At 40.4% G+C, this 26,084-nt stretch overlaps 1 long non-coding RNA gene across 1 annotated transcript in view; it reads right to left on the bottom strand.

Moving 5' to 3' along the window:
* Nucleotides 1-13,691: 13,691 nt before the first annotated feature.
* The window catches only part of LOC308566701, a 115,293-nt gene continuing 102,900 nt past the window's right edge, over nucleotides 13,692-26,084 (bottom strand). Inside the window, exons 4-5 of the long non-coding RNA XR_014000219.1 lie at nucleotides 21,037-21,152; nucleotides 13,692-13,891 (exon numbers count right to left, since the gene is read on the bottom strand). This is a non-coding gene — a long non-coding RNA (uncharacterized lncRNA). The remainder of the gene's footprint in view (nucleotides 13,892-21,036; nucleotides 21,153-26,084) is intronic.

Genomic DNA, 26,084 nt, shown 5'->3' with positions numbered 1-26,084 from the left:
AAGTGCTTGTGCAGCCGTGAACGAGGTCATGAGAAAAATATTAGTTCTGTCGAAAGGGTTACTTTGGACCCTGCCAGCAGGGAGAGCTTCTGGCCTGGAGACCTGTTGCTTCTCTGGCTGAACAAGCAAATGGGTGTAGGTATTTAAAAGTATGTTTGTATATAAGCCTTGTCTTGCCCATCCTGCATGGAAGGAAATCCTTGGCACACAGACCAAGGAGCAGGTCCATGCCCCGGCGCTCTGTGGAGTCCAGCCCAAGAACAAAGCGGCGGTGGCAGCCTGCGGCCTGCCCTGCCTCACTGCTGTGCAGGGGGGTGCTCCCGCCCAGGCGGTGCATTTAGGAAAGAACAGAGTCAGTGGCACTCGTCATTCATTGTAAAACCAAAACCAATGTTCAACTATCTATATGCGAGCTAATTTTTTATGGAGACTTGCTTAAGGGTACCATAAGATACAGCCAACAAATCTATTGATCTTGATATTTTAACATAAGTCTTTCCTGAAAAAAAATGAAAGATGTGTGCTTATCTGTACCTACTAGGTTTCATTTAAATAATTCCATACTTTTATCCTTACAAAATTTCCCCATCCCAGTTTTATAGTTGAGGAACTTGAGACCCAGAAAAACAACGATTTATCTAGAATTAATGGCCACCTAGGGATGAAATCCCTATCTGCCTTCCACTGCAGTTCTGTCCTAACTAGTTGTGTGATTTAGAGCACGTCGGCTAATTTCCCTAAACCTCAATTACTTTCCTGAAAATGAGGACAATAGTACCCCTTCACGGCTTTGTTGTATTATTCAAGATTCAAGTAAAAAGTGCTTTGTAAACTATAAAATAGAAAATGAGTAATGTATATTATTAATAATATCATTAGGCTATAAGTAAAGGGGCCCCCAATAAGCAGCTCAGGCTTACAGTCCTACCTTCTTTCAGGAGACAAAACACATGTCCTAGAAATACACTTGAAAGAAGTGATTCATCCAATAGCCTAGAGCTACTAGAGAATCTCTGTAACTATGAATTTATTCTCTTTGGCTATTGTGTAATCCCAGGATTACTGTGGAAATCTTGACTGGAAAGCTTTTAAATTATTTTATCTCCTGTTGCAAATATATATTTAGTTATAGAAGTAATACATGTCAATTCAAACTTTCCAGTAATACAAACGTAGAAGGCCAGAGTGATGATGACCCTTCCCTCACCTTGCCCAAGTCCGGTCCCCAAAGGTAGCACTGTTACATACACGGTTTTTAACACAGAGAAATGGGATCATATTTTATATACATAATTTAATGTTTCTTCCTCAGCAATCTATGGCGGACATCTTCATCTACATAGAGCTGTCTGGCTGTTTTTCCAGCTGTATAATATTCCACAGCAATGAATGAATCATCATCATGGCCCCTCCCATTTAGGCTGTTTCCAATTTGTCATTGTTATACGTGGTGCTATAGATAAGTTCATTGTTATGTATTAGTGGACATGTGTTTGAGTATTTCTGTAGAATTGATTCCTGGAAGTCGGAGGGCTCAGAGAACCCAGACATTTGTTTTCATTTTAAGAAATTGTCCTGCCTGACTTTTATCAGTCTTTTGCCACCCACAGCGCCTCCGGGCAGACAATTATGCACAAGCCCAAGGCAGATGCAGTCTAGATGGTGCAGAGTGGGTAACGGCACTAGAATAGAACCCGTTGCATAAGAGGGGTTATCTGGCAGCCTCTGCGAAATGACTCAGCCCTCACATCGTTTCCCTCTCACCCTGTCAAACTCAGCATTCCTGCTGACTTGTGGCATCTGTGTGTACAATGAGACTTTTGACAACACCAGCCTAGGTTGTTTTAAATATACCACGGAGGTCATGTCACAGTTAGTGAGCATTCATAAATAACTCTCTAATGAATAAAAACAAGAGGAAGACAAAACTGCCATTCTGCAAAAACGCAGACTCAGTCTCCTTTTGGAGACAGGGAACATCGATCACTCAGCCAGGTGAGGCCCTGGCAAGCCCACGGCACACTTCTACCCAGTGGGCTGCTCACAATTCCAGCCTCTCAGCTCCCACAGTCCTTATGTATCTAAACTCCAAGTCCTGGGGAAAATGCTGGAACAATTCCCAACTTTTGAAGTTGTCTTCAGCTTTGAGAAAATATTTCCAGGAGTATATACTGAACATTCTGCGTCCAATTCTGATGCATCCAGTTTTCTAGACCAACTGAAATTCACCTGTTACATTTGGACTTTTGGCTGTGCTATAGTTTTTTTCTAAATTGAAATGTTCCTTATGTTCAAAGATCTCCCTGGTGTTCAAAGCAAAATTGGTTTCCTATAAAAACTTGGCATAGCTATCATTAATTAGTGGAAAGCAGAATGCCTCTGTGTGTTTACCTTCACAAAGTGTATTCATGTGATGCATTTCTTTCCCAGAGGCATGGTTTATTCCTATAGATCAGAAATTAAGAATATATTAAAAAACAAAGGCATGTCTTTCAACAGCAGGGAAGTTTTGAAAAGGAGACTAGTATATTCATGAAAAGATATCAGACACAGGGGTGTGAAAATTAAACAAAGCCTCTCACTACAAGAAAGTAAATTAGGATAAATCATTCACTTTATCTGAGGCTACTTTTCTGTAGCTTGATCCAATTTGCCAAACAGTGTATGGGCTGATCAGCCAGCTAGTCAGTAGCTATTCACTGGCCAACTTTATGGCTGATCTGACTTATTAGTAAGGCAAGGTAGAAGCACACGTGTGTGTGTGTGTGTGTGTGTGTGTGTGTGTGTGTGTGTGTGTGTGAGAGAGAGAGAGAGAGAGAGATTTTATTACTAGTTATATGAGTAAGGGTTCATCGAACTTTAGAGCTTAAAGTTAGAATTCTTGTAAAAACTGAGCTGGAAAGTAAGACTAAAACAAAGGTTCTCTGTGTGGTTTCTTTTCAGTCGGCATAACTGCAGTCATGGTACACCTACATCTATGAACCATATTGACACATGAGTTACATTTCATATGCATTAGATGATTTTAAGTTATAATGACTTCTGGGTATAGCCTTGAAGTTTGGAATCACATTTTATACTATTTTTGCCTCTGTGAATTTTATAAGGTTATGAATGTAAGTCATATTGATAAATACTAGACATTTAATAAAAACTTGCTGAATTTAATTAATGATTATCTTATCCCACTGCTACCTATGTTCTATGATAGACAACATAAAATAAAATATTTCAATTCAAAAACCCTACTCAGAATCTTTCAGCTTGTCACTCATACGAAGCAGGAGGCACAGTGGGACTTACAGTTGAAGGAAGTGGCCTTGTTGGCAGTCGTTTTTTCTTTTTCCCTTCTGTTGAAATCAGGGCCAGAGCCAAACAGAGCAATGCCATGTGTCCTGGGAGCGCTGAGTAACATCAATTCTATTAAACTGAAAATGGGAAAGAGCCCAGACTCAGGCAGGCAGGAGGCTGGCTGGGGCCTTGGCAGCAAAGGGCAGGCAGGAATGGGCATCATGAACCCGAGTACAAGCAGGGCCAGCTGCAAACTTGACGGCCGAGTCCCGTCTGACAGGTGCACACTCACCCACATGTAAAGGGGTCACAAGGCCTGCACGATTCACTCCCCCCACTCCCACCCTCCCCCCTCTCCCAGCCAGATCTCTGCCTGCCCTCTATGCTCACCAGCCATTCCTTTCAGCCCCAGTTTCAATCTGGGACTTGTTCTTTCGTATAGCAACCCGCCCCTCCATCTCCAGGCTGATGGCGTTTCTTCTCCTTCCTCATTTGGTGAGGCCTAGACTGCTTTTCTAGAATTGTCAGCGTCATGGCACCTCAAGCCTGTCTTCAGAACTCACTCCTGTAACTGCCCCCGTAGGCAACAGAGCATTCGGCCCAACCTTCCCAGCTTACATTTTGTCCTTGGCTCCAGGCATCAAGAGCCAACCTCGAGGCATAATCATCCAAGGGCATAATGAAGTCAGGCACAGGGAGAGTTTGTGGACACGCGGAGCTCCAGCCCAGAGGGGGGAACACAGTGGAGAGAGGTCCCTAGGGCAGGCTCCGCTGTGACTCAGGCAGGAGGCTGCTGCTGGGTACTGGGCAGTGGGGAAGAGCTCAGAGCCAACTCCAGAGCCAGCCTTCATGGCCATGCCACTGGACACCCAGGCTGGAAGTGTGAACTGGTTTCAAAATGAGGCAAATACTCTTCCTGCCAGAACTGATTTTGGAACTAAAGGGGACATAAGGTTGGAATTGGGACCATTTAAAATCCAGCTCTAAGGAGTTAGGGAGAACTTTTAGGAAGAAAAAAAGGTAGAGCAGTTAGCAATTTTAGGTTTTCCAAACTAAACAGAAAATTGTTATGATAGTAGCTATAAGTTTACTCACAAATCAAGAGCATTTATTTACAGTGGGCATGCACCTTGCTGAAGGAAAAAGAATAAATTTCCCTTTCAGAACTCACAAGTTTCAAGAGAAATGACAACTCTCACAATAGAGCAGGTAGTTCAAAAGAAATATTCAGGCTTGGAGAAGGCCTGCTGGTTAGAAGGCAACATCTGAACTCACATACCAGGATCACAAGGTGCCCTCCCCAGAGTATGTGTCAGTAATTTGACTCTCCTTGCTGTGATCTGATTTGCCACTGTAAGTCAATGCAATAATCACAGCAGCAAACACTGAAGGATCTGCTTCAAAGCTGGATAATTGCCCAGAAGTAAAATGCATCCAAGGATCTGATATTCTGACATTTAATAAAAGTTTGAATTATATTTGCAGTCTGCTGTGATTTAATTTTCTTGAGCTCAATATTTAATAAAACAATAGAAAAGTATTACAAGTATCTTTCTTTAATTGATTTTAGAGAGAGAGAGGAAGGGAGGGAGAAAAAGAAAGAGAGAAAATAAGAGAGAGAAAGAGAGAAACATCAATTTGTTGCTCCACTTGTTCATGCATTCATTGGTTGATTCTTGTATGTGCCCTGACCGGAGATTGAACCTGTAACTTTGATGTATTGGGCGACGATCTAACCAGCTGAGCTACCCGGCCAGGGCCTACAAGTGCCTTGTGCTCTTCAGAAACTACTGAATATGAGCCTGATTCTGGAGTCAGACTGCAAGAAATTAAATCCCAGGTTGTCTGACTAGCACATTGCTCAGCCTATCTGTCCCTTGATTCTCTCGCCAGCAAAATGGGAATTATCCTAGAATCCACTTACTAGGGTTGTTGTGAGGATTAATGAATTATTACACACAGTGAGTACTCAAAATAAGTTAAAGTTTTATTTTTTAAAGTGTAAAACCGGGGGCTCTTGTTTGTTTGCATGCTTGTTTCAAATAACTGTATAAACGTCTGCACATTTCCCCAGTTTATTTCAACTATTCTTTCAAATTAACTCTTTTTTTGAAAGAGAAGAATACTACCCATTGCAGACTTCAACACAGGAGATCCGAAGTTGTGTGGACTGGGAATATAAGAAGTGACACATCTGAACCAAAGGCGATTATAGAGAAATCTGACCTTAGGGCAACCTTACACACTGGCACCAGCCTTTGAGTTCCAAGTCCTGAGTGGATTTCCACAACGCACAAGGAAAGAAAGACCTGGTGAAGGGCCATGTGGCAATATTGTTTAAGTCTACTTCTGCCCTCTCTACTATAAGCCCTGTAATAGCAAGAAAGATGTCATATTGGCTTTGTTATCCTTGAGGCCAGTAAAATGTCAAGAACCTAGAAGTCATTCAGTGAATGCTGGTTGGTTGTTTAAATGAATAAAATTAGAAATGAACCATAGTCTTGGCACCAAGCTAATGAGGCATCCTTTCCTCATGTACGCTTGCATGACATTAGAACAAAAGTACTTGTGAAAACGTTACCTGAGGACAAGTATTTTGCTTCATTTTTCTGTAAAATTTTCTTGAAGGTTTTGCTTTTCTGCCCAGATCTCTAGTTAGTTAGGTAGAATATGGTATTAAGGGAAACAAGATGTAATAATAATAGATCCCATTTATTGACCGTTTAAATGTGCCCGTCACTATGCTAAGCACAGCATGTTTAATCTTATAAGAAGTTTGGGCTGCAGCTATTACTATGGTACTAGTTTTACAGACGACAAAAAAAAGGACAACAGAAAGTGTGAGTTTTTCAAGACCACACAGCTAACAAGCAGCTGACGCAGGTCTAAAACTCAGCTTTATCTGATACTGAAAGACCCTGCTTTTAACCACTACATTGCATTAACCCTCTTAAAAATCACAAAATATCAGAGACCAAAAGATCTTGCATATTTTATAAGCAAGGAAACTGAGATTCAGAGGCGTAAGGTGCCTTGCCAAATGCCTGGCTCATCAAATGCGTAGCCTGGGATTTGAACTTAAGACCCCTGCCTGACAATCCAAACCGCTTCCTCCTGCACCTAATCACTTCCTTTTTAACAAAAGCAGCCCTATTCTATCTCAACTTTGTAAACCTCAGTAGGTCTCCTTACTGAATGCTAAAAAGGATTTCCCTTCCAGAAATGACTTACTCTTGCTTCATAAAGTCAATCAATTCTTTTGTAATCCAAAAAATGCATCACAAAATAAATTCCACAGTTTAGTAGTCTAAGCACTCATTTTTTTATTTTTCCCTGCCTTCAGAATCGCCACTCAGAGCATGCTGACACAGACTCCTCTCCAGGGACTGAGCCTGATGGAGAAAAGCAGAAAAAAAGACAAAGTCCAAATCTATTTTCACAATCAGATCTAGCATTCACCAGGCGATTGTCAAGCAACAGGTGTGGGTGACAACAGTTACCTGATGAGGTCCAGCATCCTGACCAAGATGCCCATGGTGTCCAATCCATTTGTCAAAGATGCCACCCCACACTGACCATGTGAGATTTGAGGCACTGTTCACCAAACCAGGCATTACAAATGATGTGTGGGGGAAAAGCACCATATATGTAGAACACAAATCTGACTACAGCAGTAATAATGCTTTCTTTTTAGTTCAAAAGGAGATGCTACTCCAGCATATGTGTGGACTGTTTCACTCTAGCAGTGACATAGTTGGATCAGAGGCCCTACGCTCACTCCCCTGCTGGAACCGGGGAGTGTCTCTGACAGAGGGACACTTACAATTTATGGATACAGGACAAGGGGAAATGGGCATGGGGTCTATTCAGTCTCTTTAGAATCGCCAGCAGAGCCTGCTGCAGAATCACCCCCAATAACAGTGTCCTTTTCACATAGCTTATGTGGCAAGATGTTGGTAACTGTCAGATCTAGGGGATGGGCAAAGGGCTCTATTATTCTATTTTTTTATGAATTTGAAAACTTTCATCATCAATGTGTTGTTTTTTCTTTAAGTCATCCTTTCCTAGGGAAGACGCTCTACAGAGCCTTGGCTTAGGACGACGCCCATCCAGGAAGCAGGGATTAGGAGAGGGCACTGAACTTGAACTCAGAAGCCCATGACCTCTGGCTGTCCAGCAATCTCTCTGGCTCCACAGCCTTGAGGATTCAGCATTTCCTGACTCACAGTCTGTTTTATCGTCTTCTCTCCATTTTCCCCCGTCATACTCTGGATAGCCATTGTCCTTGTAGTTCCTGTCTTCTTCCCCACCCCCCAGGATCACGACCTATCTGACATTGAATCTCAATACCTAGTACAGTGTCTGCATGGAACCAGCACTCAGTAAATCCTTGCTCAGTCAAGGAAGAAAGTAGCCGATGTTGATTATGTAGACATTAATTGGTAGCACCCCCTCCTACTGTTGTAAAGATTAATAAGATCCCTTAGCACAGTGGTTGGTGTGTAGTAGGCACTCATTTAATGGTAGCTGCTTTAATAATTATCATTATTACAACTATCATTATTATCATCTACCTGTCATGTGCTGTTTGTCACCTGAAATTGAATGTTCAGGGAGTTCCCAATCATACCATTATGAAGTGGCAGAATTCAAACCTAAGACCATTAGACTCCAACGCTCATGTTCTTACCTCTGCACCATTCTGATCCTCGAGTCACTGCCAATCCTAACCTAAGTCATTCGGTAGATGAGCCTAAAAAGGGCCAAAGGATCTCAGTTGTGGATGTTATCCTCACAGATAGGGTATCAGATTCTGAAGGCAGGACACCTAGCACATTCCATGGCTGAAAAAGGAGTCATCAGAGTGTTCCAGGCTGCTTAAACTCAATTTAATCCCTGAGTGAACAGAAAGAAACAACTAGCAGCCATTATAGTTCATGTGGTTGAAATAAACATATATTTCACTTGAGTCGGCAGTTTTCTCCCCAAATATGCATTAGTATTACTATCCTGTACATATACTTTTTGTCTTTAGACTTACTTAATTGTGACAATATTAAATCATGAGGGTGATGCTAGTCCAACAGCACAGGTTTGGATTAAATGTTAAGAGAACACTGGATTGAAAGAATTTCTTTTTCCTTCACCAGCATTTGAATTTCCATTTTTCTCAGGAACTATGAACGGCAGCTGTTGTAGAAGATGAAGTGTGAGGGTGGACTGGCTGGGCAAGGGGTGGGGTAGAGATAAGCACCTATTAGCTCTGCCTAAAGCACTAACTTGGTGATCTCAGACAAGTCATTGCCTCTCTCTATAAGCTTCTGTTTGCCCATCCATCAGTGAGAGAGAAATAATGCACAGATGTAGTGAGAATTGAGACTTCACATCTGTAAAATACCCTGAAAATCTACATAAGGTTAATAAAAAGGAATTTATTATACATGCGAATCTCCACATATGTTCACCCCACATTAAGAAAGTATCGAAAAGCACAGATTTTCTAAGTTTCCTTTTCACATGCCTTCCCAACCCACAGCAGAAGAACCGGTCAGTGTCAGGCCATAGTCAGCCATTCTCAGGCCGAATGCGACCTCCGGGTCCTTTTGGTGCCAAGAGATGAGACATGTCCTCCTTGCAAGTGTGTTGTCCCTGTGAACTCAGCCAGGAATCTAGGATTGGACTTCCAGGACCAGCCCTCAGACACTCCTTTTCTAAAGGTATCACACAGATCATCAGATAAAATGGTAATTGCATCAAACAACCTAGACTAAGCTCATACTTTTAGCTTCTAGGGACCTTAGAGTGAAATTCAAAATTATCTCCCTGGCAAAGGAAGGGAAGCCCTTAAAACAGTGGAATGACATCTGATCTTCACACGCCCCTGTTGGTCCCTAAAACCATTACTGTGACTCTTCACCTAGTCTGCCCCTCCCCACATCAACTTCACTGCCCACTGACCAAACTTTTCCCTACAGATAACACTCCTATTCCCTCAGTTTGCAGCAATCTGGTTGAAGTAATTTATATTATTACATTATAAATGTTTGATGACCTTAATCTTTCCAGAAGAATGTGTATTTTAAAAATAGAAGACCCATTAACTTCGATTGATCTTCAACTTAAAGGTTTTAGTAAAGTGTAGATTTTTTTTTTAATTTGTGAAGAGATCATCTGACTGGTACAGCTTGGCTCCCTGCATGGCCAGGGATGGAGGGGTAACACAGTTCACACATGAACGCTATGGTCCTACTTACAGGTGGGAAGTTAAGTTGGTGAGGATCTTATAGGCCGGATGGACATCCTAAAAGATGACTCCTACAAGAGGCCTTCCCACTGACCTTTTAAGTTGGTGCTTTCCAACCTTCCCTGGTGGTAGAAGCATCAGACCTTCTCCTGAAGAGTCTGAATCAGTGGGTCTCGGATGAAGTGGAGCCTGGGATTGTCTCTTTTTAGTAAATGCATCAGATGGTCTTTATAAGAAAAGCTTGGGAAACCCCACTGAATCAAATCACAGAGGCTGCCGCCTACACAGAAGTACACCTGTGCTGTGCAGCCACGCTGTGCCACCCTGCATTCCTCAAAATGCCTTCTCCCTCCTCAACCTGATATCTGGGGAGCCTTCTATCCTGAATCACTTCAAAGTCTCAGGAAGTAATTGTGAGGAGGCTCAAAATCACCCACACTTCAACTTTAATAGGAGAGAGAGGTCCATCCTTTCAATGCTAGATGTAAAGCAAGGATTAAAAAGCAGCCAACTTCCCGTACAGATTTCTCTCCTCTTCCCTAGAGACCAAGGTGGTAAGAAAAACTCTCTTCCTTCAAGAACATCAACTGCCTTGGGAATAGATGAACTTGACACCTCTCACATTCTCCCTTTACCCCAACTCCACCATTCCAACCCCATGGGAATCCAGACATTTTATCACATCACTTGGAAGATGAATTTCCCACTTCTCGAACATCCCTATAAAGGGTTGATCAGACAGTCATGTGTAACAAGCTAAAGGCGTATCCTTATGTGTTGTTTTAAGACTCAAGTAATATCCTAAGGGAGAAAATGTGATGAGGGTTTATCCTTAGTGGGGGTAATCAAATAAGTCACAAGTTGCAGCTAAAGTAAGGATCAAGCAGACAACTAGTGACAAATGCTCAAATCTTTTTCCTGTGTACAGCTGAGTTTTTAAAAATAAGCATGTTGCAAAAGAAGAAATACAAAAGGCCAGTGAACATGAAAAATTGTTCTACCCCAGCAAAGTAACAGAAATTAAAAGACCATTGAGCTTGGGTTTTGCCTATCAAATTGGCAAAGATAAAAAAGAATAACTCCCAGTGCTGGGGAGGATGTGGGAAGACAGGCACTTACTACGTTGCTGGTAGGAGTATGAGCGGAAGCAGCTGCTCCAGAAGGTAATTGGGGTATGTATTTCTAAAGCTTTAAAAATGTTCAAACATCTTAACCTAGCAATTTTGCTTTTTAAGAATTTATCCTAAGAAATTATTAAGACTGGGCACAAAGATTTATGACAAGGCTGTTTATAACAACATTGACCATATTGGCTGATACCTGGAGGAAAGAACATCCAGCAATAACAAATGGTTGAGCAAACCGAGGCAGATGCATACAGTGGGTACTGCCCTGTCGCTAAAGCCGACGAGGTACAGTAATATTTATAGATAGGGAAGTATGTTCGCAAAATATTAAGTGAAAAAATAGTTACAAGAGGTATGATCTCATTTTTACATCAAAAATTGTAGTAGACACATTTGAACGTGGCTGCCTAGTACACAATCCACTATTTGGAATTACCCCACCCACAATCCTTACCAAAAAGGGGGACTTTCTGGATGTTTTAATTACAACTTGACTTTGGCTGATTGATATGAGGAACCAATTAATAGCCTGGAATTCTCTGACTGGAGAATTGGAAGTAAGAGACACAAACCATCTCACATGATTACTGACGTGTGAACTGAAGGGTGTTGTCAAATCCGGGCTGGAGTAGCCATTTTCACTCACCGCAAGCAGAAGAGTAGGCAGAAAGAGCCTTGTCCATGGAAAGGAGAGGAACAGAATGAACAGAGAACGGGTGCAATGTGAGACTGATGGGTGGAAGGAGGCCTTTTGCTGTACCCCTCCTCTCCCCATTTTTAAATAAATCCCCTTTAGTTGAGCTATCCTGAATCATATAAGAGTAAACCTCCTGATTTAACAGATATTACTTCTGAAAGATGGAATTTCAGATCAATTTGTGACCTCAGTTTTCTTTCTGGTATTTTCTTTTACTGTAACATATGAGATGAAATGAGAGAAGAATCCTGTACTCCACCCAGGATTCTGCCATTAACTGAGTGACTTTGAGAAGCCATTTCACCACCTAGATCCTGTGGGAATTTCAAGTAGGAAATTCCAGGCCTTCTAGAGAAGATAAAGAAAACTCATGGGGGTAAGACCCACAGAACTCCATATCTACCCACCTTGTAAATGGCTCAACACCTGAGTATGAAAGGCTGAATAATGTCCTGTAACTTACAAGGCCAACAAGTGGCAGCCTACATGTGAATTCTAATTTAACTACTTAATGTCTGTAGATTTGGGCAAATTGACTAAATGGTTTCATATCTTATTTTCCTTGTCTGTAAAATGGGATTAATTTTTATACTGCCCCCATGGGACTATTAAATGAGATGTCAATGTAAAGTTCTTAGCTTAGAGCCTAGAACATAAAATAAATATGGAAGAAATGGATGTGGTCCCCAGAGGCGCTGTTCAAGGAAAGGAGGTCCCTCCATTTCCAAGAGATCGTCACTCCCCTAGGCCAGTGTTTCAAATTTCAGTGTGCCTATGAATTCCCTGGAGATATTGCTAAAATGTGGATTCCTTTCAGTAGGTCTGGGGCAGGACCTGAGAATTTGTATTTCTAATTAGTCTCAAGTAGACCAATGTGGTTGGTGTGGGCAAACAATTCTGTGAATATCTAACACAAGCCGAAAAACCCTCACTTAGCTGGAAACTTTAAGAGTGGGGTCATTTGGTGACTTGGAAGCTTTAGTTAAACTGGGGTTAAGCACTGCCATGTTTTTAGTTCTAGCACCTGGAGCAATGTTTCTAAAGGGTATTATTAGTTCACTTTTTGGCTTTGGGAAAGATGGGACATAATTTCATTCTTCTTTGATGATTTGTGAGGTACTTCAAACCCTTGCAGTGCCTCAGGTCATTATTTAGAACATTCGTTTCATTGCCCAGCTCCATAGACACATGAGTTACAGGGTAAGATATTGCACTGAATTTGCTCAGACCCAGGGCAGAGACGGAAATCTGTTCAAGGGTTTTATGTGTTTCTATGAGCTCTGGAATGAGTATCTTTTCTTGCCCTAAAGTGAAATGAAGGATGCTATTCTGGTTAGCGGAATATCCAACTGTGCTCTGGATAGTTAAGCTATATACAATTCCACATAAGGGATGCCCTCAGACCAAACACCCCGAGCTTCCATGAAGAGCGTTAAAGGAACCCCCCAGACCTGGAGGACCACTCCCGCCCCCCCCCAGCCACTTTATCTCAACACTTATGCAAATGCTCCTTTCTCCTCAATCCCATTTTAACAAAGATTAGGGCAACTTCAGAGTCCTTCTCAAAAAAATAAGCTCAAGACTGCTGCTACTGGACATTCAGGAAACCTGGGTTTTCTTCAGCTTGTGGTGCTTTTGCAAAGGATTCTCTCCATGGAGTGGGCATTTCCCAGGCTGCTTCAAACTCACATGACCTATTAGAAACCGCACGGAGCATGTCTAGTCTTGCCCAGCTATTCCTCTCTCTCAGTTCCGTTTCAATCTTCCTTCCCACTCTCCTCCTTTGTCTCCTTTGCCTCGCTCTCCTCCCTCCCAGGCATTCTCACTGAGGCACGGCCCCGGTGGTTATGCCCAGGAGAAGGCCGAATTCTCCCCCTGATCCTCACTCGGTCTCCTCTTTGTTTCCAATCCTTGCCCTCTGAGGTTACTCTGTTAACACAGTTTTATCCTTATAGGAAAACTTGGTCTCCTTCTGATGTATTTAAGTCAGGGGCCATTTCTCCCAGATGTTTCTCTGATTCCGAATGTTTCTGAATGTCTGCAGGTCTCAGTACACACGTACTTACCAAAGGCTGCTGGCAAACGGTCCTTTTGGGGGCTGAGATAGATCAAGTCAGACCCTCCCTTCCACTTTGGCTATCAATAGACACGAGCATGAGTGTTTGCTTGTGCAGCCCTGTGGCGCCACCAGCACCAGTCCACAATAGGCACAGACCTAACTCCAGAGGCTCTGAAGAACGGTGCAGATCAGCGCTGTCCAACAGAACATAGGTGAGCCTCACCGGCAATTTCAAGTTTCCCAGCAACCATATGTTTTTTAAAAATAAAATGAAACAGGTAAAATTAATTTTAATATACTTTAACCCAATATGTTAAAAACATTATCCTTTCAACAAGTATTCAATTTAAACAGTTATCGGTGAGCCCCTTGACAGTCTCCCATGCATACGATGTCTTTGAAATCCGGTGTGCATGCTGCACTTACAGCAGGCCGCCATTTGAACCGGCCACCTCCGGCTACCGCCTCCCACGCTGGAAAGAGAATAGAGATCCTTGCTGTGAATTTCTTACTTAAAGTAGCAGGGCAAGAAGTTTTACACAGCAAATCATAAAGGCTACATCCTTAAAGTCTTTTTTAGACAGCTTTCTCCACCCGAGGCAACTGCTAAGACTCTCACCCCACTTACCCCCAGTCCCTTCACTGCTCTGTCTCGCTTCCCCTTTTCTCTCCCCCTTCTCAGCTTGCCATCCCCACCCCAGGCCCCCCACACTGAAAACCCCCTTCTGACTGCTTTTTATTTTTCCAAGGATTTGTCCTCCTGGAATTGTAGTGAACAGACTTGTCTGCTTATTTGCTGCTTCTTAAAGGTTCACAGTCCAATGGGCACCAGCCCACCAGTCACCCCTCCCCCCATTTCCTGGGGCCACGTCTGGGTGAGCAGGAGTGATCCCCAGCAGGAAATAGATGAGCCACTCTTCAGGTTAGTGGGGACTTCGCCACGGCAACGGGACCTGCCCGCCGTGAAAATGCTCCAGCTGACCAGCCCACTTTCCAAAGCCCGCTCAGGACCGCTGCCAGCACCGGGGCTCCAACAGGAGAGTTCCAGGGAAGAGAAAAGATTCTGCTCCATGGCAAGCACGGCTCCCTCCCTGCCGTGCCTGAGAGCCTTGGGCATGAGAGGGGGAGAACATGGAAGAAAAGCAACACTCCCTGGACCCCAGTTTTATTCTATTTGGCTGTAGGAACTACATAATTAATCATGATTTGTTTGTACAGCTTCTCTGTCAACACCAATTATATCTACTCTTTGCTTCTCTAAGACTCAAATGTGCTGTCCCCCAATGCAGGGGGAATCACATCTGCGGGTGGCGGGAATGGATTTGCTCGTATTCGGCCCTATCCTCCCTAAGATTCCCTATGAAACTCTTAGTTTCGAACCATTTGGTTGGGATGAAGATAGCAAACTTGGCTCATAAAATAGATCCTGCACCTATGGAAAATAGACATGCATAATAACATCTAGATAAGCAGCCTGGAACTTCTTAAAACACTGTTGAGTCTAACTGAATGAGCCCTCATTACTACCATATCCGTATAAAAGATATGATTGGGCCATGCAAGATCTACCTCAAATGACCCAAATTTTTAGAGGGATCAGAATCAACCCAGACTACCCAGGGTCATTTAGATCAAAAGAGTCCTAACGCTAAATTATTAAACCCCTAATAACCCCAGTACTGGCAGAAATGGGTTTTCCAGGGTGAGCACAAATCTGAACAGTATTCGGTTCAGCATCTTTCACCTCATATCGATCACTCAGAGAAACCCTGAGCTGAAGACCTGGCTATTCTTGATACACCCTCTTGTATCTAAATGTTAAAAATATCCAAGAAATATTGTTCTTTTCATCTTTCCCCAGCTGAATCAAATTATTCTAACATTTTAATGTCTTTTTAATATCTTTGACACCCTCCTCCTCTCTTGTCTGCCAATATTATAATGTATGATTTGGCCGGTGATTTTTCTCATTTTTTTTTCTCAACTCAGCAGCCAGAAGTGTTTCTCCCAATGTGGGAGAAGTTGAGAATGTCCATTCTTGCTTACTTTTGTGCCTGTTCATTGCCAAAAATCCATAATCTTTAAGGTATTTAAAATTTGCTCAGCTTTTTTTTGGGGGGAGGCAGTATTTTCTGGGCCAGATATTCTATATTTTCTAAGTTTACTCTATGGTTTGAAAAGTACCTAACATGGATCTCTACCTCCTTGCAGTTCTCAAGAAATATTTAATTGTCAAGTAGGACAAGTTATGCAAGAATTCTATGGAAAATATAATTAACTGAAAGGTCTTTTTTCTTATGTTAAATCTAGAAGCATGTCCTCCTGTATGTGGTACACAATCACTTTCCTCTGAACTAGTTCATATGATACATCTCCCTGATGATTTGGATGCATAATAATTTCAGAAAGCTTAAGACAGCTGTGGTACAGTGGGAAAGGTGTCAATGAACTAGACTCTACCACTAGCTAGTTGTGTCCTTGAAAAGTCACTTAAGACCCATAAGCCATATTTATCTTCATCTTTTAAAACAGGAGATTAGACTAGATCAATTGTTCCCATATGCAGGTCCCTGGGGGACTCCAAATCCATTGGGGTTTCCAAATCCATGTGTACACCTACTAAGCTATAGATGAAATAAATGACATGTCTAACTCATACAGGTATAGTTATTTGTTTTCAAATATATGTAACTGCTGCTCTGGTTAATAAAATTTAAATTCACCTAAAATGATTATTTAATTCATAGTGGCATACTATCATTTTATGGATGCTATAGGTTTAAGTGCTACTGCATAGAAATCTAAGAAATGTTGAGGTTGAAAGCGATCCTCACACTTGAAAAGGCTTGGGAACAGCTATGTATGATGATTTATCAGATCCCTTGCAGCAGTAAAACTCTATGACTAAACATTTCTATTTTGATGGGGCAGGGGGAGGAAGGGGGTGGGGGAGCCTTCTCTGTTCTAACTCAAAGGCCAGTAAGGCAAATGGCTGAGCATGGGGGAGTCACGGAGAAACCATCAACTCGCACTATGAAGACTGGTCCCAATGCACTCTAACTGCAAAAGCTCTTGCAGAAGAGAGAAACATTCCAGATGAAGACTATTAGTGTCTTAGAAGATTTCTTGAGACATTTTTTCCCCTCTTCTCTGTTCCATTTAACTGTTGACTCACTGCTGGCTGTATGCTTCTGCAATAGGTGCTCTCTATATCAATTATGGCAGCTAAGCATGAAGCAAGTAGTCTACTCACATTTATAGCCATAGTGTTTTAACTTGAAACGATTACTTTCAAAATAGGTATATGTAAATATTAAGTAAATTATACCCAAACCACAAACCATTTCTCTTGGGAACGATCTAATTTTTTTTCACCTTAATGTAGGTGAAAATCCTGATGGTAAGAATTATTCCAAGAATGTTGCACTATATACTCATTTGTGTAAGAAGCCAAGTTTAATGATTATAAAAATACAAGGAGTTAAATATCTTTTAAAGAAATAAGAAAGGGACAACTTACTTATTTTGATTTCCTTAAATGATAGACAATCTTTTATATACCTTTGTGTCCCTGAATCCTAGCATTTGTTTATGGTGGTTGTTATTAATAAATATTTTTTAAGTGGTGAATTTTCTGAATATAAAAAGAAGCATTAAAATTGGAAGATCTTGACTAACCCTCAACTAAAGGGGATGAGGTTGGAAATAATCGATTACAGTCTATGAAGTTGGTATGAATAATACAGAATTGATGAATATTTATATGAATGTATTTTCTAAGAGCTTGGGGCGAAAAATGGGAAATGAGCCAATAGAACTACCAGAACATATCTCTGCAAAGTGATAGGTAGCAATTTTTCCACTCTCTTAACTAAAATTGACTTCTTTGAAACTGGTTTATCAGATTACATATGGAGTTAGAATATATGAGAATGTGAAGGAACTAAAAATGTCAAAGGAATGACCGGAGGGACCATTTACTCCAACCTAAAGAAGCCAGAGAGTAGTGAGCACTAAAACTCTTAGGAAAAGAATGAAGCAAAATGTTTAAAAAGAGAGTTGGATCAGGGTGCTCAAGAAATTCAGAGTTTAGACAAAAACAAGCAAAACAGCCGACTTAAAATGTTTCAAAAGAGAGAAGGCACTGGTGAGTTTGCGACATATGACTGGATGGTTAGTATAGCAACAAAGAGAAATGTAAACCATAGACAGAATTATTGACTGGAATAATAAAAGTGGAAATCAACTTTTTTTTTTTACTAACCATATGTATCTGGTGCTATTCTAACCACTCTCTCATCTAATTTCATCTTCCCAATTCCACCAGGGAGGTATATGCAATGTGATCCCACTTTACAGATCAGGCTAGAGAATTCTGCCCAAGGTGACCCATCCAAAAAGTGGCAGGGCCAGGATTCAAAGACAGGATTTTGACTCGGTAGCCCGTGATCTGTGTTTGACATTAAACCACTCCCATTAGGGATCCTAATGGAAACTAAGAAAGCAAGGTTTAGGGATCATGAGGAGAAGTGCCATTGACTGTGAAAAGTTCAGGGTCCACTTCTACTAAATGCTTGAGAAAAGCCTGGCTGCACGTAGAAGAAAGGTGAACCGGCCCACCCCATAAAACAAGGGACTGAGCATTATTTTAAAAGGAAGAGAAGGAAGGCATTAGAGGCAGAGGCCACTGACATTGCAACACACAGTTTACAAGATTTTTGCAAAAATTCTCTGCAACCACTGAGAAGAACAGCTAAAGGCACGATCTGGCGGGCTGCCATGGGAAGGTGGGAAAGAGCTGACAATTTGGTGAACTTAAGAGACGTCACAAAGAGGAGTGCAAAAGAAATATACCAGATTTTGAGCAGGGTAAAAGCTTTTTGCTCAGACAACACAAATCATGTATACACAGACTAGACAATACAAAGCAGTTTAAGATCGAGTAGCATAGGAAATATTGCTTGTGATACGGACTATAAGAAATATAGAAAATCAGGTATTAGTGCCAGATACCATGTGGGCATTTTATCTATTTTTTTCAAAAACATGATAATTCTAGATCTTAGTTTGGAAAGTATTTTTAATTAGAATTCAGTTAAACAAACCAAAACCAGTGAGGTTTCATTGAGTAATTGAGAAAATATTGACTGAAAGTCTAGAGATTTAATAGAATACAGGATTGGACAAAAGCAGGCTTACAGTTGTGAGTACATGAAACACAGTTTATTCTTGTGTTATTACTTATTAATTATTGTATTATTTTCCATGTGAAGAACTGTAAACCTACTTTGCCCCATCCTGTATTTTTAAACAAATATCTCAGTATTGCTCAAATGTAATTTCCTCACTTATAAGCAGGGTAATAATAATATGAGGCTCAGAAGATCTTTGTGAACATTAAATGCAATGATGTTTGGGAAAATTGCCAGTACCATTCAATGTTCATTATCATTATTATTACTCCAGCTCTAGCCCTACTTAGCTGTGTGACCTTAAATGGAAGAGGAGAGATGGGGACTTAGACTAGATGTTCCCTTTAAACTCTGTCTCTGCTTATGTAAATCATTACTTCCTCTTCAAAGTTACATAAATATATTTTGTAATAGACAAGCAATTAAAATGTACAAGAACACAGCATCCCCATGCCCAGTGGGTAGAAAGAGAAATTAAACTGACAAGGAGAGCAAAGCTGCCCATACATTGTGTGTAGCATGCAGATTTGTCATTTGTAAGAAATCACTTGTAAAATTTAAAAGCAGTATAGTAAAATTTTGAAAAGAAATATTAATATGTAGGCAAAACCCCATCACATCCCACTAAAATGTTTTACGCCAGTGATAACAGAATCACACAGTAATGCCAGTTCTCCATTTATTTGGTAAACTCCTACTGATTCTACAAAGCTCAGTACAAAAGTCCATCACCTCCCTTTGAAGCCTTCCCTAAACTGTTCCTCGAGCACTGTATCATAGGCTTAGCAGTCACTTATCATTGGTTGTTTTTCACATCCATCTACCCCCTAGATCGCTGGGTATTTAAGAATTAGAATAGCATCTTATTCAACTTTATAGCCTAGCCAATCACAGGGTCTGAGCCATAAAATATGCTTGAAAATGCTAGTTTGTGAATTAAATTAATTGAATGTTGAAAACACAAAGTGTATCATAGAAACTGGCTCATAGGTGAGCAGAAAAGGCTTCTAACTTTAAATGGCACAGTCTCTCTTAAATTTCTTTCAAAATATCCGTGAATATAGAGGGGGGTGGCATTAAAATACACCACTCTGAAAACTACGGCATTTTCATTAGCCACCACACTAATGGAACTGTGATGAAGATTGCAATCGGTAAACCCTTGTGTTATGCTCCCTGAATAGAAAGGCTGCCCACCTGAAAAAAGGTACAAAGACCGTTCATTTCTCCCAAACTGTCTGGCTCTTTGGAATAAGAATAAAAAAATCTGTCCCAACCCAGAAACCAGATAGCTGACCTTTATTGGCAAGCTGCTGCTTTTTAAGGCTGTCAAAATATTATTTCCCACTGCCCCTCCCCAACTTATAAAGATTCAATTTATGAATTATAGGTAAAAGAAACTAAAGCAAGTGGAATGGAAACTATAATCAATGACATAATTGAAAAAAATCTCAAATCGGAAAAATGTCCAATTTGAGATTTAAGGAGCTCACAATGTTTCAGAGGAATATATATATGTGTGTGTCTATATATATATATATCCCACAACTAAGTGCATTCTTGGAAGAGGTTTTAATATGAATGTGAAGAAAATACTCTAAGAATCCAGACAGGAATAGTAAATTGCATTTAAAGGGGGAAATATCATACTGGTCTTAGACTTCTTTGTATTATTAGATATTGGAAAGAAATTAAACAGAATTTTGTGGAGCAACACTATAATCCAAGATTTTATACCCAGTTTTTATGACTCTTTTAGTTGCAAGTGAGAGGAAGCCTAGTTCTATCTAGTTTAAGGGGAAAGTAAATGAATGCATTGGCTCACAAAACCTCCAAGGTAATTTTAGGTATAGCTGGACCCAGGGGCTCAAATAAAGTCATTCTTTTCTCTTTCTTCCTTCCCACCATCAACCCCACTATCTTTTGCTTCATCTTATCTCTTCTTTGTTTTCTATATTGACCTCATTCTCTCGCACAGTAAGTACACTCTTTCCCTATCCCAGGAAACATGGGCAAGGAAACAGTTGCAAGCCCACATTGTTTTAGCTCATGTTCAAATGGAAGTCAGGCTCTCAACATCCATGAGACTTTTAAATCTTATAAAAATACTTCGGTTGTTTGTACTCAGACCATGTCTAGTCACCACAGATGAGGGGTTGGCCCATTATTAGTAAGGCCTGTATCCCTTGCTGCTCCTGTAGCCAGGGAATACACTGTGATTAACGGTCTCACAAGAACCTAGTGAGGTGGGAGAGAAGCAGATCCTTCACAGAAAAAAGAGGGTTGGCAGACAGTAAGAGCAAATATCAACTACGTTTTCCCCATGCTTGCTTAGCGCATACTCATATGCATTTCTGCACTTGTAATTTCATAAGTGCCTCCACCTAATGTTTGCCCAACTAATGTATAACTAAAATCACACTTACGTCAAAGATAGATGACACAGGATCACATCCAGTTACCAACCTATCTTCATGTTCAGGATCTCTGGGTGATGCACACATCTCTGACATCCACTTATGGCTCCTCTTGATCCAACAATCTGCAGTTTAAATGATCAATGTAATAATCACCTACACTTCCATTACACAGGAGAAGAGGAAAAACAGGGTATCTTCAATGAAAACTACATTCAGAGAGGGCCACATGACATACAGCATAGCAAGGATGTACATCTTGACAGTAGGACCAATCTGACTGCCCTAAGCTTTGCCCTGCGCACAGATTGCCCAAATTCATCATTTTTCAAGGCTGTTCCTAAACTAAATGCAGTGCATAAATTTTTCTAGAAGTCCTGCCCCTTAGCATCCCTCTTACATTTGATGTTACAAGGACCTGGAGATAACCTTAGAAACCTAGCAATCACTAGTCCCTTTAGGTTGTCATTTCTCTGGTTTAAAACCCTAGTCATCTACCAGTTGTGCCTATTTCTATAAGTGAAAACCAGTGTCCTTGATTATAGATCAGGCTCTTTTTGCATTTCTGTCCCTCAGCAGCAGGCCTTAGCCTTCAGCCGAATGCCTCCTAAAATGACTCAGGCTGAGGTGTGGAGGCAGAACTAATCAGTGCTGTGTCCTAGCCGAACTCGTGTTTGTTGACTACTCACTAGGGAATGAATTATTACCTTTACCACCAGCAAGTGCTAAGCAGGATAATTTGGGAAGGGGCTTAAAGGAATAAAGTCTGAAGATTTCTCATATTCTTCCCCAGTTCCAATCATATCCCCCCACACACACACTGTGTCTCCCACCTCTCAACCTCTGCCAAAGTTAACATCAGCTTGGGGCAGGGATATTGGTTTTTGTAGTTCCATGAGGTGCATGATTATCTGACCCAAAGAGTCTTAAATTACTGCTCACATCCAAATGGGGGAAAGGCATCTCTTTATGAAGTTATATACTATTCCTTTCGTGCTTTCAGAGGGACCAATTTATTCTTGAAGCTTTCACTTTTCCTGAAACACATGCAAGAAGCAGAGAACATCCTAAAATGTCGATGACTCCTCTAAAGCTTCAGTCTCAGCAGGCACATGGTCTGAGTCAAAAGAAACAACAGGTGACCCTTCAATCACATATTTCACAGCAGTGTAACAAAGATTGTAAACTTTCCTGCCTTTGGATGCGGGTTGTCCCCATCCTCTCCACACTTAGGCTCCACCAAATCCTCACTGCAGTGTCTCTCTCTAGCAATGGCCTATTCCTAGCACCAATTCTAGGCTTTTTTTTTTTTCAGTTGTAAAGGATAGAAAATCAACTCAATTTGTCTTATGAAAAAACAAAGGAAATTCATTGACTTGTATGACTGGAAAGTCCAAAACTGAGAATTCAAAAGCAGCTGGATGAACGATCTCAAACATTACACCTGGACCCACCCCCATGTTCTCATTCTCTGTTATTCAGTGCTCTCTCTCGCTCGCTCTTGCTCTCTCTCCATCTCCCAGGTCTGCCTGCTTCTGTTTGTTTGTTTGTTTCATTTTATTTATGTTGGCCCATTCTCTTTTGCCATAGATGGACTCTGTTCACATGACAGGAAACATGGCCACTGGCACCCCAACCCTACATCCATACGGTTCACAATCCATACATGTAACTTAATTCAGGGGCACATTTCTGAGTCCCTAACACAACCACGCGAGCCAGCCACACAGTAAAGAATTATCAGTCATTAACACCTAGGCCAAGATATCCAAGGAGCTCGCTGTTTCTTGCCATAACATTAAATTCAGCTCTAGCAACCCAAGGACCGCCCAGATTCAGTCCTGACCAGAACAAGCTTGGCGGGCCCAATGGCCATAGCTACTTTCAAGAAGCTAAATGATTTCATTGCCCTAAAATGGACAATGAGATATATAGATTCCAAAGAAAGAGGCACCCTTAAGTAATCTGCCTAAGTTACAAGGAGTTCTCAGAAGTTCACAGAGAGGGCCAAAATTAGCCTAGTTCAAGAGAACTCCTGACAAAGAACCAGGCAAGATATAAAGACTATCCTACAAGTATAACTTTTGATATTGAGGTTGTCTAGATAAAGCTTCTCAGAAACAGTGCTAGTGGATATTTCATTTTCCCCAAATCCTTCTCTTTCTAGCCTGCTATCTTTCTTTTAATTATTCTTTAGCTACCCTTCATTATTATTTATTCTTTGACTGTGCTGTACGTGTATGTGGCCTGTAGATGACCAATTCTTGAATTTATTGAGCCTGGTTTTATAGTCCAGTATATGGATAGTTTTTGTAAATGTTGCATGACATGCAGGAATCTATATCTTTCATGAAATAAAACTTCTTAATTGCAAAAAAAGAGAGAAAGAAATGAGCTATGAAGCCATAAAAACATATGGAAAAACATTAAATGCCTATTGCAAAATGAAAGAAGCCAGTCTATAAAAGGCTACATATTGTATGATTCCAACTGTATGACATTCTGGAAAAGGCAACTCTATAGGGCAGTGAAAAGATCATTGGTTGCCAGAGGCTTGGGTAGGGGGAAGGAGGGGGAATAGCATAGGAGATTTTTAGGGCAGTAAAACTCTTCTGTATGCTACTGTAATTGTGGATGCATGACATTATTCATTTGTCAAAACCCACAGAACTGTATGACACAGAGTGAACCCTAATTTAAACTATGGACTTTAGTTAACAATAATACGTCAATATTGGTTCATCAGTTGTATCAAATATACCATATGAATGCAAGAGGTTAACAACAGAGGAAATGGGGGGGGGTATATGGGAACTCCCCATACTTTTTGCTCATGCTTTTTGTAAACCCAAAACTGTACTAAAAATAAAGTCTAATAAAAAAACATAGTTGGCTGAAGCATCTTTTAGTGCCAGAAATAAAGAAGTAATCAAAAACAAAATGTGGGTATGTCAAGAGGACACAGGAGCCAATTTAAAAGAGCTCCCAGTAGCCAAAGCTGGATCGACTTATATAACAAATAAATAATGATGGCATGGCATTACAATCCAAAGGATAAAATAAATATCCACAAGTCCATCAGATATAAATAAATAAATAAATAAATAAATAAATAAAGGACAACTCTTCCTTACAGAAGAATTACAATTAATAAATACAGAAGGAATGAAGGAAATAGAAACTCACCATTAGAACACTACAGTAATGATTGCAAAATGTATTGATGAATGCTCAAATTAGTGGAAATTTGAAGAGAGGCATGATATTTGCATGGCCTCAAAATATTGTCTACAAATTACTTATTAATTGCAATGGGAAAATAGTAACTGTATAGTAGAGAAACCTGGCAGATACTGCCTTAACCAAGTGACCAAGGTTACATCACAAGTAATAAAATATATTGAATCATATATCCATCAATATGACACACTGAGAAGGGTATGTAGCCTGTTTAGTATCCTTCCCAAAATGTACAATCACATCTAATTATGAAAAAAACATAAGGAAAACCCAAATAGAGGGGAATTCTATAAAATACCTGATCAGACTCCCCAAAAGAATCAACGTCATGGGAGACAAGGAAAGACAGGTGCTGTGACACATTGGAGTATACTAAATGCAATGAGACCATGCCTGGCTCCTGGGCCAGACAAGGGACATTAGTGGGACAACTAACAGAATCTGAATAAAGTCTTCAGTTTACTTAATTGTTTTGTATAGTTTTGATAACTGTATTGTGGTTATGTGAGACATTCGCATTAGAGGAAGTTGAATGGAAGGCATATGGGAATTCTCTGTACTATTTTTGTAACTCTTCTGTAAGTCTAAGCTTATCTCAAAATAAAAAGTTAAAAACAATAGTTGGTTGTGGTCTATGCTGATGTCTAAACTGTTTATGGGGCTGGGAAAACTACTAACTAAAAGGTTTTCTTTTTCCCAAAGATAGAGTCATATAGAACAATATAATCACCCTCATTAATGAGAAATCTGAAGAACTCCTATATTTTAAAAATTAACAGAAAATGGCCCTAATATTTTGCATGTTATCTTCCATCCAGACCCGTGTTCTGACTTACAGGTTTGCCATGAGAACTGAACGGGTTATTAAATATAAAGGAGCTAGAATAGTGCCTGGCCCTTTGTAGGCACTAAATCTAAGTTAGCTGTTGTGGTGGTTGCTATTATATAAACCACACAGAGAATAATACTTGGTTTTGAAACATTAGGTAACTTACAATTTTGTCATTATACTTTTCTGTACTTTTCAAGTTTGCTTTAATACTTTTATTATAAAAACAATGGGCTTCTAAAAAAGATTTGTACCATATGCTTATATTTTTTATAAAAAAATGCACATACAGTTATATAACTTTCCTCCCTTATTACATCATCGTTTCCCTCAGAAAATGTCCCAAGTTCCTAACACAGAAAAAGATTGCCAGTGCCTGATTCTTCTGTCTTCTTCAGCCTCATTTCTCACTCTCACTGCCTCACAACCCAACCATAATTTCTTTCAGTTACTCAAAATGCTGCTTTCTGTCCCTGCCAAGCCTTTCTGTTGTCTCTTCCTCAGGACACTTTTCTCCCCCTTACTGCCCAGGCTAACACCTCCCCATCCTTCAGATCTCAGGTTACTTGTCTGTGCATTCATTCGCTGATTCCATTCGCACCACAACATTTTATTGAGCTTCTACTTTATGCCAAGACTTGGGGGGGGGGGGCGGTGAATGAGACAGGCAAAATTACTCTAGAATCAAGGTGATGTATTCTTGACAGATGGACAGATTAATCCTTATAAAATTAAAAAATAGAAAAGAAATGTACCTGAGAGTATTATTATTTTTTAAAGCCACATCTGAATACTAAATAAACCATTGCAAAGCATTTTTAGAAACTATAAATTAATGTTTGGGGAAGATGGAAAATAAAATGTAAAATGAATATTACAGGTAAAAGACAGAGGGTGTTTTTTTTTAAAGTAGTAAGATGGTCCTGGGGAATCAAGACTCTGGTGCAGCTAAAATACAGTTGCGAACACGTGTAAAAACAATGTCAGA

Source organism: Miniopterus schreibersii (genome assembly GCF_964146895.1).
Source record: "Miniopterus schreibersii genome assembly, chromosome: 13".
Lineage (NCBI taxonomy): Eukaryota > Metazoa > Chordata > Mammalia > Chiroptera > Miniopteridae > Miniopterus > Miniopterus schreibersii.
This window is presented reverse-complemented; position numbering and strand designations above follow the sequence as displayed.